At 44.5% G+C, this 15,558-nt stretch overlaps 1 long non-coding RNA gene across 2 annotated transcripts; it reads left to right on the top strand.

The window, feature by feature from the left end:
- Window positions 1-9,689: 9,689 nt before the first annotated feature.
- LOC309885721 lies at window positions 9,690-14,666 on the top strand. Of its 2 annotated transcripts, none has more exons than XR_014318844.1 (3): window positions 9,690-9,737; window positions 10,950-11,003; window positions 11,414-14,666. It is a non-coding gene; the product is annotated as an uncharacterized lncRNA (long non-coding RNA). The 2 variants fall into 2 exon arrangements; XR_014318845.1 differs by having other exon boundaries at window positions 9,710-9,737; window positions 11,104-14,666.
- Window positions 14,667-15,558: the final 892 nt, after the last annotated feature.

Here is a 15,558-nt window from a genome sequence, read left to right as displayed (position 1 = left end):
AAGACCGAACGAAGACTCATGGGATGAGTAAGTATAGGCCAGTGTGCCATTTGGTTGGGGTTGGCATCCTGGAGCGTGTCATTGTGAGACGTCCAGCAGGACGAAGCGAGTGTCGATCCCTCAGTAGTACGGTTCCCACATCCTGCAAGGGACTGGGCCATGAAAATGGGGAAGCGATTCGTGCGTGCGTGTGTGAAGGTGCTCTGGAAGATGGGACAGAAGAAGAGTAAGCCTTCTGGTCCCATGGGTGGGGTAACGTCTGATGTTAGGTTACCCCGGGATTAGTGATTAAAAACTGGGAGGATTCCCCTTCTAGGCGGGGAAAAAATAAAGTAAAAATAATACATTATAGTGTTGAAGTTTGGGGCAGTAAACAGATTCGAGGAGACCACCTTTACTGGCCTGTATTTGGGTCTTTTGAAGATAGGGTTTGTCAGGCCTAAGTATTTATGTAAACTCAAAGGAACCTTTTAGTTTGGAAGAAAGTGAATATGCACATTTGTGGATCAGCTCAGAAACTCGAGCCAATTTATACCCTCTAAAAGAAAAAGGAGGGGATGGGAGGCGCAAGAAAAACCGAGAATTAGAGATCCCAGCCGCACTGCTTCCCTATATTCCACCACGTCCACCTGCAGCCCCTCCGACTCCTGGGCTTCCTAATCCACAACCCCAGGGAGATGCTGATAGCGACTCTGACTCTAGCGCTCAGGGACCAGTGACTAGGAATATGTGGCCATCCCCATTAATTCCAGGGATGTCCGAGATTTTAAGAAAGAGACAGGAGGAGGGTAAGCGAGCTTTAATGGTAACTGGCATAATGTTTGCAGCTGCTGAGGAATAATTTTAACTGGAATAATAACTGTACATTGTATATTGTATATATAGAAGCCCGGGCATTTTTGTTAAAGTGTTCTTTTATACATATGTTAATATGTAAATATGTAAATATAAGAACTGCCATTGAGGTGTATGTCTAAGGGAACAAAATTTGCCCAGGCATATTATTGGCTCATCAGGTTTAAATATCCTCAGTGTAATTGCCTACAGGCAGTTAATTTACAGTGGTCTGATTTTACTTGTGTATCTATATATTGTGGATTTTGGAGGGATTGGGATGGACTAGTAAAGAGCTCCTAGGAAAACGGTGGAATATTAACCACTGTTGATTACAATAGGAAAAGGTCAAAGCAAAGAAATCCCCTGGAAAAGCCCCCTAGGATGTATACTAACACATTGGAGGGATATAGTGGGGTGAGAGGGTACAGAGAGTAAAAGAACTCTTATCAAATATTGTACTCAGTGGTGGCCACTTTATAAACTAGAGGATGGAGAGGAGTGGCCCCTAAATGGAACTATTAATTATAACACCATATTACAGTCAATGTTGTTTTTGTGGAGAGAAGGAAAACAGGATGAAATGTTATATATTGATGTTGTTTCAGCATCTTGGAGGGAAAAGGTACGGAATTAAGTTGGCCCCTGACTGAGCCTTTGATGTTGGCATTAGAAAAGTAAAAGCTAGAGAAAGATAAAGGAAGTGTTAAAAGGGTTGTTGAAAGTGTTAAAGGTATTCGAAGTTGAATGAGCAGGGAAAGAGGATGTAGGAATGTTAATAGCTCTGCCTCAGCCCTAAAATCAGGGGTGTTAGCCCTCTGGGGCAAAGGGTCTGCGAGAGAGTTGTTATGGAAACAGAAAAGCAGTTAACTCTTAAAACAACCTGAGTTCATGTGCGAGCTCAGATTGCCGATGGGACCGCTCAGGGAACTGCGGACAATTGCATTCCCCTGACCGACCCCACTGAGACCCTAATCATCCCGAAATTTATGATTGGTTAAGTAAATACTAAAATCTGATTGAATTGGGAATTGAGAATATTATTCCTAGATACGGAATTATAGAAACAATTGACTCTGACTGAGGCCCTCATTTTGTCTCCAAAGTGTCTCAAGAGACTATGAAAGCTCTAGGAACAAGTTGGGAATACCACACTCCGTGGCACCCCCAAAGTGCTGGAAAGGTAGAGCGAATGAATGGTGAAATTAAGAAACAACTAACAAAACTTATGCTGGAAACTAAGGCTTCTTGGGTAAAATGTTTACCTCTTGCACTGTTAAGCACATGGACACAGCCCAGAACTGATGTAGGAATTTCTCCTTTTGAAATGCTATATGGTATGCCCTATGACTTGGAATTGCCACTTGATCACCCTCAATTCTAATTAAGACTTGGAAAGAGATTTCTTTAACACCACGATGGGGAAGGCCCCTATGTTGTTTTGCTTACCACAGAAACGGCTATTCGAACTGTGGAGAAAGGATGGACGCATGCCAGCCGTGTGAAAGGACCAATCCGGGAAAGTAAATGGGAGGCAGCTCCAGGCCCTGACGACTTGAAGCTGACACTAAGACTGACTCGATAAGTATTGTATATTATCTCTGTATCGTGGGAAGGGGAGGAGGCCCTGTTTCAAAGGCTCCCTAGTAGGTTCCCCTGAAGAACACTGCTGCTGCCAATAAGAACTGATACCTTGTAGTTCGCTGCAACTGAACTGACAAGCAAAGCAGAGAAGTGAAAACGGTGGGGGACTGAGGGGCCGACAATTTAAAAACACCCTGGAGCAATGGGCTCCGACCACCTCCTACGATACATGGGAGTCAGTATCATCGTTTTGGTCGGCTATGGGTCTGCGTATCCCCACCAGCCTTTTAAATGGAGCTTGATCAGATGGAAGGATCAATTCGTCATCCAGCAAACGACGACAGCGGGTGCTCCCAGTTTCCGCATCACATTATGTGACCTGGTGTCAGTGCAGCCATGCTTTAACCGATCAGGATTTTTTCTGCCCAAGTTCTAACCCAGGAAAGGTGTACTGTAATTACCTGAATGCATATTATTGTGCATACCGGGGGTGTGAAACCATTGCTATGGACTGGACACTTGGGGCTGGTCGGGATATATTCTTACAAGTGGGATATGGGCTGTAAGGTTGTAACTGACAAGCGAATCCCCATTACGGGTGGCGAGGGCATGGTATAGGGTATACAGGAACCTTCCACGGAAATGAAGAAATTTGCAAGGTTCTCTCTCTATATATAATAAACTCAGATGATACTAGCTGGGTACTAGGAAAATGTGGGGTGTCAGATTTTACGAACATGGAACAGATAGGGGAGGACTCATACTAATAAAAAAGGAGGATGCTGATAGGCCCCAGGCAGTAGAACCAAATGAGGTATTTTCAGAAAATGTCCAGGGAATCCAGCCTGCGGAAAATACTACAGTGCCAATCCTCGGCAGCCCTACGAGCTCAGGTAAAGCCGAGAATGATAACATAGCTGAGAATAACATATGGGGGGGGTCATGAATGCCAGCTACCAATTATTAAACAAAGCAAATCCAAATGTAACAAAACACTGTTGATTATGCTTTAGTATAAGGCCTTCATATTATGATGCTATCGGGGATCCTGGGGAGCCCACCTGCACAAACGAGAACAACCCTCTACATTGCAGTAGGGGAAAAGGCATAAGGGTAACACTAACACAAGTCACTGGATGTGGTAGGTGTGTGGGCATGGTTCCTAGTGGGAAGTGTCACCTATGTAATATCATGGAGAATGGAAAATAATCAGCCGAGTGGTTAATCCCAGCCAACAACGCTAGGTGGGTTTGTTCATCAGTGGGCGTAACTCCTTGTCTATCACTAAAACTCTTTAATGCGTCTCGTGATTTTTGTATACAGGTGATAATTATACCAAGGATTCTATACCACCCTGAGGATTATATGTACACCCAGCACACAGTGGCAAGTCTTCTGGAAAGACGGGAACTGTTCACGGCTCTGACTTTGGCCACCCTAATAATCCTGGGAGGAGCTGGAGTGGGGACCGGGGTAGCCTCATTGGTTAAACAAAATCAAGAATTTACTTCCTTACACATTGCTGTGGACGAGGACCTGACCCAAACTGAACAATCCATCTCGGCCCTGGAAAATCTATCAGGTTGCTTTCAGAGGTAGTGTTACAAAATTGTACGGGATTAGATTTGGTATTTTTTACAACAGGGTGGGCTGTGTGCAGCCCTGAAAAAGGAATGCTGTGTGTATGCTGATCACACCGGAGTGGTAAGAGATACAATGGCAAGACCCAGGGAAGGGTTGGAAAAAAAAAGGAAACGGGAGAATGAAGCCCGACAGAGCTGGTACGAATCTTGGTTTAATTATTCACCTTGGCTTACTACTTTATTATCAACAATAACAGGACCTTTGTTGTTATTAATAATAGCACTAACTTTTGGACCATGTATTTTTAATAAATTGATTGCGATTGTAAAGGGACGTTTAGAAGCGGCACATTTAATGCTCATACATGCCAAATACGAGCCAATAAGTACCAATGAAGGAATCGAGGAAACATTAGTTCTTAGTAGCCAGGCATTGCAGAGATTCAATGAACAAAATGAGTAACTAAAAGAAAAAGGAAGGATTGTAATACACAATAAATGTTTGTTCATTGTCTTTTGTATTATAAAAACAAGGAGTTCCGTTTGAGGAGCAGGAGTTGTGAAAGCTCCCTGCTGAAGTAAGGAGCTGTATAATACTTGGTTAGACACTATGAAAATTCTTTTGCTTAATGTAACAAAAAAGAGAACCCCCTCCCCTTCTCTCCTTCTGCATCTCAGTTGCCTCTTTTGTTCAAAGACACTGCTGCAAAGCTCATGTAACCACCTCCTGATAAATTACTAAACTAGTGTATCAACATCCTGCCTTCCTGTCTCATGCTGGGCCAACATGACCAAATAAAAAAAGAAGTTGAACCACAACGCCAAGGAAGACTATGGCCTTCATCTTCACGACCACCAGAGGGACAGAGACGACCCCCTAGCAACAGTGTGCGCAGTTGCAGAATATACCAGGATGTGCTGCGTAATCCCGGAATTAGCAAGATATAAAAAGGGACCCTGGTGGGGGTGAGGTGCATGCTGTTGGCGGAGCCTAGACTCCCCGGACGCCCAGCGCTGTTTTGCTTGCTGTTGCTTACTCGATAAATTCCTATTATTAATGCAATGATCTCTGAAAATTAATTAAGGGGGCAACTTATAACAGCTCCACCGAGGAACGAATAACAGTCTGTCTGCTTCTGGAAGAACAGCACTGATGTATCAGCAGACTCATATGCAAGCTGATCCAAACTGGTTGCACCTTGGGTGTACCTTGTCTGTTAGCTATCTCTGACATTGTGCCACCTCAATAATATCAGTGGATGTACCCAGCACCGCCTTGGGGCTACATAGAACGTGGAAATTTCTAGTATGTTAATGTTACTCTGTTAACAAAACTGACGTACTAGCCGCTTGCTGTTTCTATTTTTTTATTTTTATTTTTTCTGTTCAATAGTCTCCTCAGAAGTTGTTGTGGACATGTTGTGTATCTTTTCTGTTGTTCCAGGATTCATTTGTCAGGAAAGACAACCATGAAATCTGGTGGCTGTGGACAACCATCTACCAGATGGTTGTTGCAGATGCTTTTGGTCACCTTCATTCGTCTTCTTAGATCACCTTTTCCTATATCCTGAGTTGAACTTTTGTGCAGTGCTATGTTTGCAGTGGTAACGTTGTGGCCGAGGTGTTTTTGATTAAAAATGATCTTATCTGTAATAGTGAATTCACCATGTGTGGCTTTGTGGAATGACTCCCATGATCAGAACATTTTTCTTCTTTGTCACAGATATGAGAAAAGCTCTTTGCAGAGAGATGGAGAAGGAATTAATTATACCTCTGCCTCATCCTGTGAGACCAGAAGACATGGAGTAAATGGAAATTGCGATTCTCAGGAGACATACTAAGAGTCTTGGGTTCCTTTTCTGCCTTCCCCCTAAGGCCTTGGGTAGATTGGGTTCACCCTGGGAAGGGCATGTTGCTCAGGGCAGTTATTTCCTACCTGAGACAGCGTGGGGTGTGTATTTCTGCTGTTTTCACTTGCAGTTTTCAGTGCGGTTCGCACTGCTTCCGTTATTGAGAAAATGGTTTGATGTGTCTGCCGTTTCTCAGGATTTTCTGCCACTGCCTGCTGGCAGAAAAAATAAGTAATGCGGGTGGAACCATGCAGGACTTCCCCAAGGTAAACCTTCCACGGATGGGGACCCCTAAACTCGTGCGCCGAGCATTCAAGACAAATGTCCGTGGCACAAAGATCAAGGACAACTTCTTAGAGGTAAGCAGCTTTCCCTTTGTTTCCCCATCCTCTCAGGAGCCGTCTTTACTATGGTTGTACACACTTCAGGCTCACAACACTCGTTTTCTCCTCTACTTAGTATTCCTAGTCCCTGCCTGGTGGTGGGTCAAAGTCTACGGGTTGGTGTGTTTCCAAGTTGAAAGAGATAAGTACATCTATTTAAGGTGACATTTAGTAGGATCATTAAAGTAAATTAATCTATGTAGTAGTAGGTGCCTTTATTGCATGCAGCTCTTCTTCAGGTGAGTAATTCTTATAGCATAAGTAATTCTTTTCCCGTGTTTCATTCATGATGTTTGTAGCGTGCTTCTTTATGTGTGTGTTTGGCCTGGAGCTGTCCTACCTGGTAATTAGTGATGGTAGCTAAAGTGGTGTTCCATCAGTGCAATAATACATTGTGCTGACTGTTTTGGAAAAGACATCTGGTCTGTCTGTGGGCGAATACTCAAGCTCTGGGCGAGTGCTCAAGGGCAGCTGGCACAGAGTCTTTTTGCTTTTTTCCAGCAGTAGGTAAACATTAGGAAGAACCGGTCAAAGGAAACAGTGCTTTCTGGAACCTTCAAGTTCTTGTTCGGCAACTTAGTGACTGGTTTGATCTACTTCACAGATGTAGAGGCAAGTGGACTGCTCTTTTGAAACAATAAAATTAAAAACATAAAGTTTGTCAAACATGGCAGTGCATGTTTGCAGTCTGTTTATTGCTTTTGCCAGTGGTAGATAACATTTATAAGGAATTGGTCAAAGGAAAGAGCGCCTTCTGGAACTGTGAAGCTCTGTGTTGGCAACTCAGTGACTGGCTGGACCTACTGTCCATCTTCAGAGGGAAGTGGAATGCTGTTTTGAAATTAAAAAATACTAATAAAAAAAATAAAAATATGGTGCTGCTCTATGGTGCCTGGAGGACTGCCACTCTGCATGGCAGTTAAAAAGAATGTGGTTTGGAGATGGAGAGCGGCAGAGGTAAAGCAGCTGGGAAGAGAGATATAAGTATTGCAGTAGGTAGGCTGTGGTTATGAGGTGCCTCAGGATGTGCTTTTTTTCTTGTTTCCACCCTTCCCTCATGCAGCCTTGGAGAGGTGAAGTCCCCATGTTGTAGAGTGGTGCAAATAGGTGAGAGGGTTGTCAGCCCGGTCAGTTTCCTTCACCAATGCTAAGGCAAGTCTTTGAAGAGAAACAGCCTGGTTGCTTGTGCTGCACCCTGTTGAACTAAGCCAGACCAAAAACAGGGGTGCTGTTCCTCCTGCTCTCTTTACCTCTTCTCATCTTGCAAAGGAATGGTCCAGCAATTCGGGTCAACAGGGGATAAGAGAACAAAGGGGTTTCAGAATAACTGCTAACTGTTATGACTATTGCATGGGGCACTATGCAAGTCTCTGACATCCAGCCAAGATGGAAAAAGGAGAAGGACAAGGGAAAAGCCTGGGAGGAAGACTATGAGCCTTCAGTACGAGAGACCCCCAGAGGGACCACCAGAGACTGATAAAGCATGCATCAGTGGGCGGGTTCGGATTCCAGGAATTAATTATAATAACCCTGCCTTTTCTAGAAGTAGTAACGAATATGTGTTAGCCTAGGAGCATAAAAACCAGCCGCCTGATGTAACTTGTGTGCGTCTTGGTGGAGCAGAGACTCCCAGCGCACCCAGTGCTGTTTGCTTACCTCTATTCATTTAATAAATTGTAAACTTTGATTGTAATCCTATTTGGGACTTAGTCATTTATTACAACAGACAACCTTGTAAAATGCAGACAACCAGAATCCTTACCGCCATTAGGTGGAAATCACAGTGTAAGAAATATTACCACCTCAAAGAATAAAAGCCTCAAAAGAAATGTGACTTGTAACAGGCCAGCAGCTGTGAAGCACCAGATTTTCTGTGAAGCACCAGATAGAGCATGAACCTGGATTGCACAGTGGGAAACAGGAGGGTCCTGGCCCTTGGGAGGAAAAAAAAAGTATATAAACTGTATGGAATTAGTAGGCACCCTCCTGCTTGCGGGACCCCCACCATTGTAATCCCAAATGAAAATGCTACTGTACTGAGATCCTCTCCTGAGCCTATATTATTTTCCAAAGATTGATTCACAGTTTTAAGGTTTAGGGGATAGGGCACTAGGGTTGGGTTTCAGGGTAAGTGTTCTCAGGGTTTATGTTTAGGATTTTAAGGTTTTTAGGGTTGGAGTTTTAACAGTTAGAATTTTAGGAATTTGGGGGTTAGGGCTTTAAGGGTTTCAGGGTTAGCGTGTTAGGGTTTTAGAGTTTTTCGTGTTGTAGTGTTGATATGTTTTTTAGGGTTAGGGTCTTAGGGTTTTATTTTTGGTCAGTTACTTAGGGTTAGGGTTTTAAGATCTTAATTTTTTTTTTTTTTTTTTTTTTTTTTTTTTTTTTTTTTTTCAGGGTAGGTTCTCCAGGATTAGGTTTTTGAGTGTCCTAATTTTTTTTTGGTTAGGGTTTTGAGTGTCTTAATGTTTTGGGTTGGGTTTGGGTTTTGAGTGTCCTAATGTTTTGGGTTAGGGTTTGGAGCGTCCTTATTTTTTGGGTTTGGGTTTTGAGCGTCCTATTTTTTTTTTGGATTTGGGATTTGAGCGTCTTAATTTTGTGGGTTTGGGATTTGAGCGTCTTAATTTATTGGTTTAGGGGTTTTAGGCATAGGTCTTCAGGGGTTTAGTGTGGTAAATAGTTTGGGTTAGGTCTGTAGGGGTTTCGATGATTTTTAGGGTTAGGGCTTGAAGCTTTTTTGTGTAAGGGCGGTAACGGCTAGGGTTCTCTGATTGGCCATGCCAGCTCTATAGGGAATGCTAGTAGGTGTAGTTTTCCGGCACCAGGCTTCCAGGAGGTCATGCTGGGTGCCCAGAGCATACCGGGAAATAAAGTTCTGGGACTCCGGACTTCCGGGAGGCCATGTTGGGTGCCCAGAGCACGCCGGGAGATGTAGTTCTGGGACTCCGGACTTCCGGGAGGCCATGTTGAGTGCCCAGAGCATGCCGGGAGATGTAGTTCTGGGACTCCGGACTTCCGGGAGGCCATGTTGAGTGCCCAGAGCATACCGGGAAATGTAGTTCTCAGGAACGAGGGTTGTGGTTAGGGGCTGGGGCTGGGGCTAGGGTTAGGCCTAGTGAATGCTGGTTCTCTGTGTTTGCAGATGATGGTGAGCCCGTTTAAACTAACTCCAGTTGAAGAAGTTTCAGTTACTTGCTTGGTAATATTGTCAGTTCAACATTAAAAGCTGCAGCAAAAGGGGATTTTTGCTTCTAGAAACACCCCAGGTCTCTTGTCTGCTCTCTGCATGCTTTTGAGATAAAGCAGATTTTAAAAAAGAAACAAACAAAAAAAGAAAATCAAATAAAACATCACAGCTGCTGTTGTGCCTGCTTTCTTCCTACTTTCTTTTGATTTGCCCCTCCCCTTTACCACGTGATTTGGTTTGGGTGCTGGGTGGGGCCAAATGGTATATGAGCCGCAGGCATGCCATCAGAGAGCTCCTTCTGCCTGGGCTGATCTTCGGGGTAAGTGCTTTGTGTTTCCTTCAATCAGTTGCAGGGTTCTCTAGACAGGCTGGAGTCGATGGATTTCTGGATTTCTAAGTGCTTGGAATTCACTTAATAGAGGGATATTTAGTAGAGGTTGCTGGCTCACTGTTTTTTGTGATGGTGGGATACTCTTCTGTTTTTGAGCTATATTTTAATCTCTAAATGTGTAAAACCACTGGTGTAACTCTCCAGAGGACTAAAACCAGCTTGATTGCATGGTACACATGGCTTGATAGCGTAGATGCAGCATTACCAAGAAACTGAGCAGTGTTGTATCAGAGTCACCTTTTTCATCTGCAAAGGGTAAGTCTGTGATTACCCCTGCGGGGCTGCTGTGCGTGCATGTCTTTTTGGCATTTGTGGAGCTCAGTTGTTTTTTTGTGTGTGTATGTTCTAAGTTTTTGGTTTTTTTTGAGGGGCAAATAGTGTGTGTGCTGAGTGTGGTTGGCAGGAGGAGGTGGGGAGCTGCTCAGGACTGGTAGGTTTGGTTTCTAGGAATATGCAGCATCCTTCTTGCGGGATGCAACTGATTGTTGGGCGGGAACATTCCAGCTTGTGTGTCTTAAGCAATTGAGCTCGTGTAGTGTGTGTTGTGTGGCCCGGGCAGAGTTTGCTGTGGCGCTGTGAACGAGGAATCTCAGTTAGAACTGGTGAGCAGCTGAAGTACCAGAGCTGGGAAGAAAGAGGTATTGCAGCAGGTACGCTGTGGCTATGAGGTGCCTCAGAGTGTGCTTTTCTCTTTTCTTTGCAAGTGCTTAGTGCAGTAGTGGAGAGGGAAGGGAAATCCTCATGTCACAAAGCACTTGCAGGAAGGTTAGTGTTGTCAGCCTGGTCATCCCTTATCTGAAGCAAAGGGAAGATTGTTTGGTGTTTGATTGTTTTGGCATATAACCTGTTCTGCTCCTAGATTTTTCTTTCTACATAAAAAAATGTTTGAGCTATTTCCAGTTAAGAAAGTTCCAGTTACTTGCTGGGTCGTATTGTCCTTTCAATATTCAAAGCTGCAGCAATAGCATGGGGATTGTTGCTTCTAGAAACACCCCAGTTCTCTTGTCTGCATGCTAAAACAGATTTCAAAAAAAAAAAAAAAACAACCAAGAAACACACACACAAACAACAACAACAAAAAACCACCATTGGGTGATTTGTTGTGAATGCAATGATCATTTAATCCCTTTGTTTTCCCAGGTGATGTGGATGATACTGGCTGCACTGTTGGAGCTTGGATTTGGAGAGGAACAGGTGAGCACAATGGTATGTTGCATCAGTACTAGTCAGCATTGTGGAGCAGGTGGGCACTGGGGCTGGTGTCCTAGTGAATGCTGGTACTCTGTTTTTGCAGCTGATGATGACCCTGGCAATTAACTAAGATGTGATGACAGCTGATGTGGTAGGCCATGGGTGTACTAATACATTGTCCGGACTGTTTTGGCAAAGATATCCGGTCTGCCTCTGGGCACGTACTGAAGGGCAGCTGGCACAGTCATCTCTGTGGTGTTTGGCAGATGTGGATGGGGGAGAGTTGAGCTGCTTGCGAGCAGCTGCTCGCATAGTGCTTGAATAGTGCTGGAGGAGAGGTTTGTTGTTGAATCGTCAAAGCTTTCAGATGTGGACTGTTTTTTTTCTTTCTTTATTTATTTTTTTTTGGCAAGCCTTAGATAAACCTCAGGAGGAGTCAGCCAAAGGAAAGAACACCTTCCGGAATTGTCAAGCTCTCATTTGGCAGCTCAGTGACTGGTTTGGTCTATTTCTAAGGTGCTGAGGCAAGTTGTCCACTGTTTTGAAATGATAATGTTGTAAACAGGGTCCCTTGTGTTGTTGAGGGATGGGTACTAATACTGGCAGCTGAATGACTATCCTGTGACTGTTTTCATTTGATAAAGCTGAAACACAGTGTACAACCTGGGACATCACACCCAGAGCTGCCTCTGGCAAGGTGAGTGAGGAACAGATGTAGGAGTTGTTGAGTTGCAGGTGTGGGAATAGAAATGTTGTTTTTGCAGAGTTACATTGTTTAGAAGGAGGGAATGTGGTACTGAGATATGCTTACAGTGATAAGAAAGTTTAGCAGGCGACCTTGTAAAATGCAGACAATCAGACTCCTTAGGACAATTAGGTGAAAATCACGGTGTCAAGTCAGATAAGTGAAGAAACATTACCACTTCAAACAGTAAAAATGTCAAAAGAAATTTGAAATTTAACAGGCCGGCGACTGAAGGCCATGCATTGTTTGTGAAGCATCAGATAGATTGTGAATCTGGATTACCCACTCAGTGGGGAAACAGGGGAGGGTCCTGCCATCAAAAGGTATATAAACTGTGTTTTGGAACTAGTAGATGCGCTCTCTCCTGCTTGTGGGGCGCCCGCCATTGCAATCGCGAATAAATTACTACTTCACTGAGATCCTCGCCTGAGCCTAAGTTATTGGTTACGGAGTGTTTCTCACAATTTGGGGGCTCGTCCGGGATCCAGTCACCTACTGGGGAGCCCCACCGCCACAGCAGCAGGAAGGCATGCCCCGCTGATTTCAGCGGTCCTGTGCATCGACGGTGGCGGTTCTGCGGAAAGCTGACAGAGGGCCCGAGACTGGTTAAAGAGGCAGGATCCGTGAAGTAGTGGGGAAAGGAAGAAGGTAGGCACTCTGGCTTTTTTTTAAGAATCGATCCGGTAACTCTGTGCACAGACCAAGGTAAGAAATATTAAGTATTGCCTTGGGGGTCGGGTGATCTGGTGTATGGTAAGCCCTTGCATGGGGAAGTGCTGGCACTACACCAGGGGAATCTGGTGTACGATAATCTTTGCACGGGGAAGTGCTTGGAAGTACACCAGGGAATCTGGGAAACTCAGTTGTGCAGTAACGCTGGCACGGGGAAGTGCTTGGTGGTACACCCCCATCTTTCAGTACGTTGGTGTGTGGTACACTGCAGAAGGGAAAATTCTGTAGCACATACTGGCGAGGGTTAGGAAAAATGGGAAAATATGAGTTCCAGGGGACAGGGATATCCCTGGGGGAGTGCCTACTAATAGTTCTTCCTGAAGAATGATAAGAAATTGGAAACATAATCCCAAAATTAGAGGGATTGTAAAAGAAAAATAATAATAAAAAAAAAGGGTTAAATATTGTGTATCAGTCTGGACAAAAGAACTAATTAAGGAAACAGCAGTATTTTGGCCAAAATACAGGTCTGATGAAAATTCAGGCTTTAAATTTATGTGTAAACAATAAGATTCTTTTTTCAGAGAAGGAGCCAAGTTATGCTCCCTATAATCTTAATATTGAACTGGTGGCAGCAGCAGTCACTCCAGGAAGGGAGACAGGGACTGGAATTAACACTGTATTAACACTGTCCCTAAAGAAGGATCGTACTCTAGGCTCTGGCAAGAATTAGAACAAGGTAGAAGATATGTTGAGAATTTTGCCTTCCCTGATACTAACAGTACTAACACTAACTGTGTATCCTCTTAGGTGAACTACCCCCTCTTCCTTACCAGCAGAGAGGTTAGGACTTTTAAGAAGAAGAGGAAGTCTTTATTCGAGGACCCCAACAGCCTAGTTGAACAATTAGACCAGTTCCTACGACCTGATTTATACTCTTGGGGGAGGGAATTATGTCTATAAGTATGTTGTTTACAGGGAAAGAAATGGGAATGATCAGGAGGAGAGCTGCTATACAAGAATAGGAAAGAGCTCATCCTCCAGGACCAGGGGTAATACCAGCAGGGCAGAAATACCCACTTGCCAATCCTGGCTGGAATAATAATAGTGTGCAACACAGAAATCATATGAGAGACTTGGGGTCAGAATGAGAAAGTACTTGGGGATGAGACCTGAGGACCCAGTATCCCAAGGGCTCTTGAAAGTTCATTGTGTGATTAAAGCCTGGCAAAATACGCAGAAAATGCTTCAGAAGGTGGGGGGATGTAGTGAACAGTCACTGGGGGACCCTCCTGCGGGAGACCCTGGAGGTGTGTGTCCGGAGGGGAGATGAGAAAGAAAAGCAGAGAGCGAAACTAATGGTATTGACAGTGCAGCGGGTAGTGAGGCAGAGGGTTGGAGAAAGATGAAGAAAATCTTCAGGGGGAGTCAGGGCCAGGATGGAAAGGAGAGGAAGAGAGATGAAGGAATGGCAGGCAAAGAAGGCTGCCTGTGTTGTGACCCGAATCCTGGCAGGGACAGGCTTTCATAAGATGTTTTAAGTGTGGCCAGGCTGGCCACTTCGAATAGGAATATCTGGAGTGGAAGAAGGAGGAAAGAAGGAAAATGGGATGAAATATGCTATATTGATATGTTGTTTCAGTATCTTGGAGGGAAAAGGTATGGAATTAAGTTGGACCCTGAGCCTTTGGTGCTGGTATTAGAAAAGTACAGGCTGGAAAAAGATAAAGGAAGTGTTAAAAGGGTTGCTGAAGGTGTTAAAGGTGTGGCATGTAGTATTTAACAGAGCTGTTTGAAGTTGAATGAGCAGGGAAAGGAGATGTAGGCATTATCTAAGTAACAGTCTAGAAGTTTTGGTATATTTGCATATTTGCTGTGGTGTTTGGTCAGTTTCCCAAGCATCGGGGAGGGGGGAACAGCCTGCTCCACCAGCGGCCTCTCCAGCGGCCGCAGGGGGGCTTCGGCTCCAGTGCCTGGAGCGCCTCCTCCCCCTCCTTCTGCACTGACTTTGGTGTCTGCGGGGGGGTTTCTTGCTCTCCCAACTGCTGTTGAGCAGCAGGTTTTTGTTTGTTTCTTTGTTTGTTTGTTTTCGTGGATGTGCTCTCACAGAGGCACGGACTGTGTTGCTCATGGCTTGGCTCTGGGCAGCAGTGAGCCCCTTTGGGCCAGATGAAATTGTCCCTTATCTGCCACGGGGAGGCTTCTGGGTTTTTCTCACGGGGGCTGCCACTGCAGTTTCTCACCCCCCTACTCACAGCCCCCAAACCTTGCCATCAAACCCAATACACTGGGGAACAGCTAGGTCATTACTAACCTGTAAAGTATCAGGGATTAAATTAACTAATGAAACCCTAAAAAGTGATGGGGGTAGAAGGGGCTGGGATAACAGTGCCACTTTGGGGGGGATACCAAGCTGAGACTACGGGATAAAATGATCACTGGGTAATTATTGTATGTACCCAAGGCGAGGACTAATTTGTTGGGAAGGGATTTGATGATGAAATTGGGCATTCAACTAGTAAATTGTTAGACTGGAATTGATTCAAAGATCGAAGCCGAAATTCCTTTAAGTGGTATATTCTTTATTGCAGCGCTGGATGCACGGGGGATCTCTCCTCCTATCGTGCATACTCAAAACAAAAAGCAGTCTTGAATTTATACAATCAATCTATCAATATTCTACAAGCACCTATACATATGCATTACCTATCCCCGCCTTCCCTCGCTTCTTATGCTAATTAGCCTTTTGGCACCTTGTGCCTGCGTAGAGCCTTCCAAGAATTGTGGGCAGGGGTCTTTGGGACGTGGGCAGGGGTCTTTGGGAGGAAGACCCCAAGTCTTCCTCACAGTGTACTTTTCACCTTTGGTCAGGAATCTGCTGAATTGGCAGGTTTCTTAATTGCAAGAGCTGGTTGTTGCCAATTCTTCCCTTTGTTGTATCTTTATAATGAATTCCAATGTCCAGTTTTGAGATTTATAGTCCTTACATTTGTTTCTCTGTCCGTCTGCCGCTTCCTTATCATGAGTTTCAGTGTCTTGTTTCGAGATATACAGTCCATGTCTGGGGATTGTCCTTGCCTCCCCAATGCCTCCCCAGTGCCTCCTTAATCAATCCCCCCTTTTCTTTTCCCATGCAAATTC

The sequence above is a fragment of the Aythya marila genome (genome assembly GCF_965140915.1).
Source record: "Aythya marila genome assembly, chromosome: 19".
NCBI lineage: Eukaryota > Metazoa > Chordata > Aves > Anseriformes > Anatidae > Aythya > Aythya marila.
The sequence above is the reverse complement of the archived record's forward strand: the minus strand, read 5'-3'. Positions and strand labels throughout refer to the sequence as shown.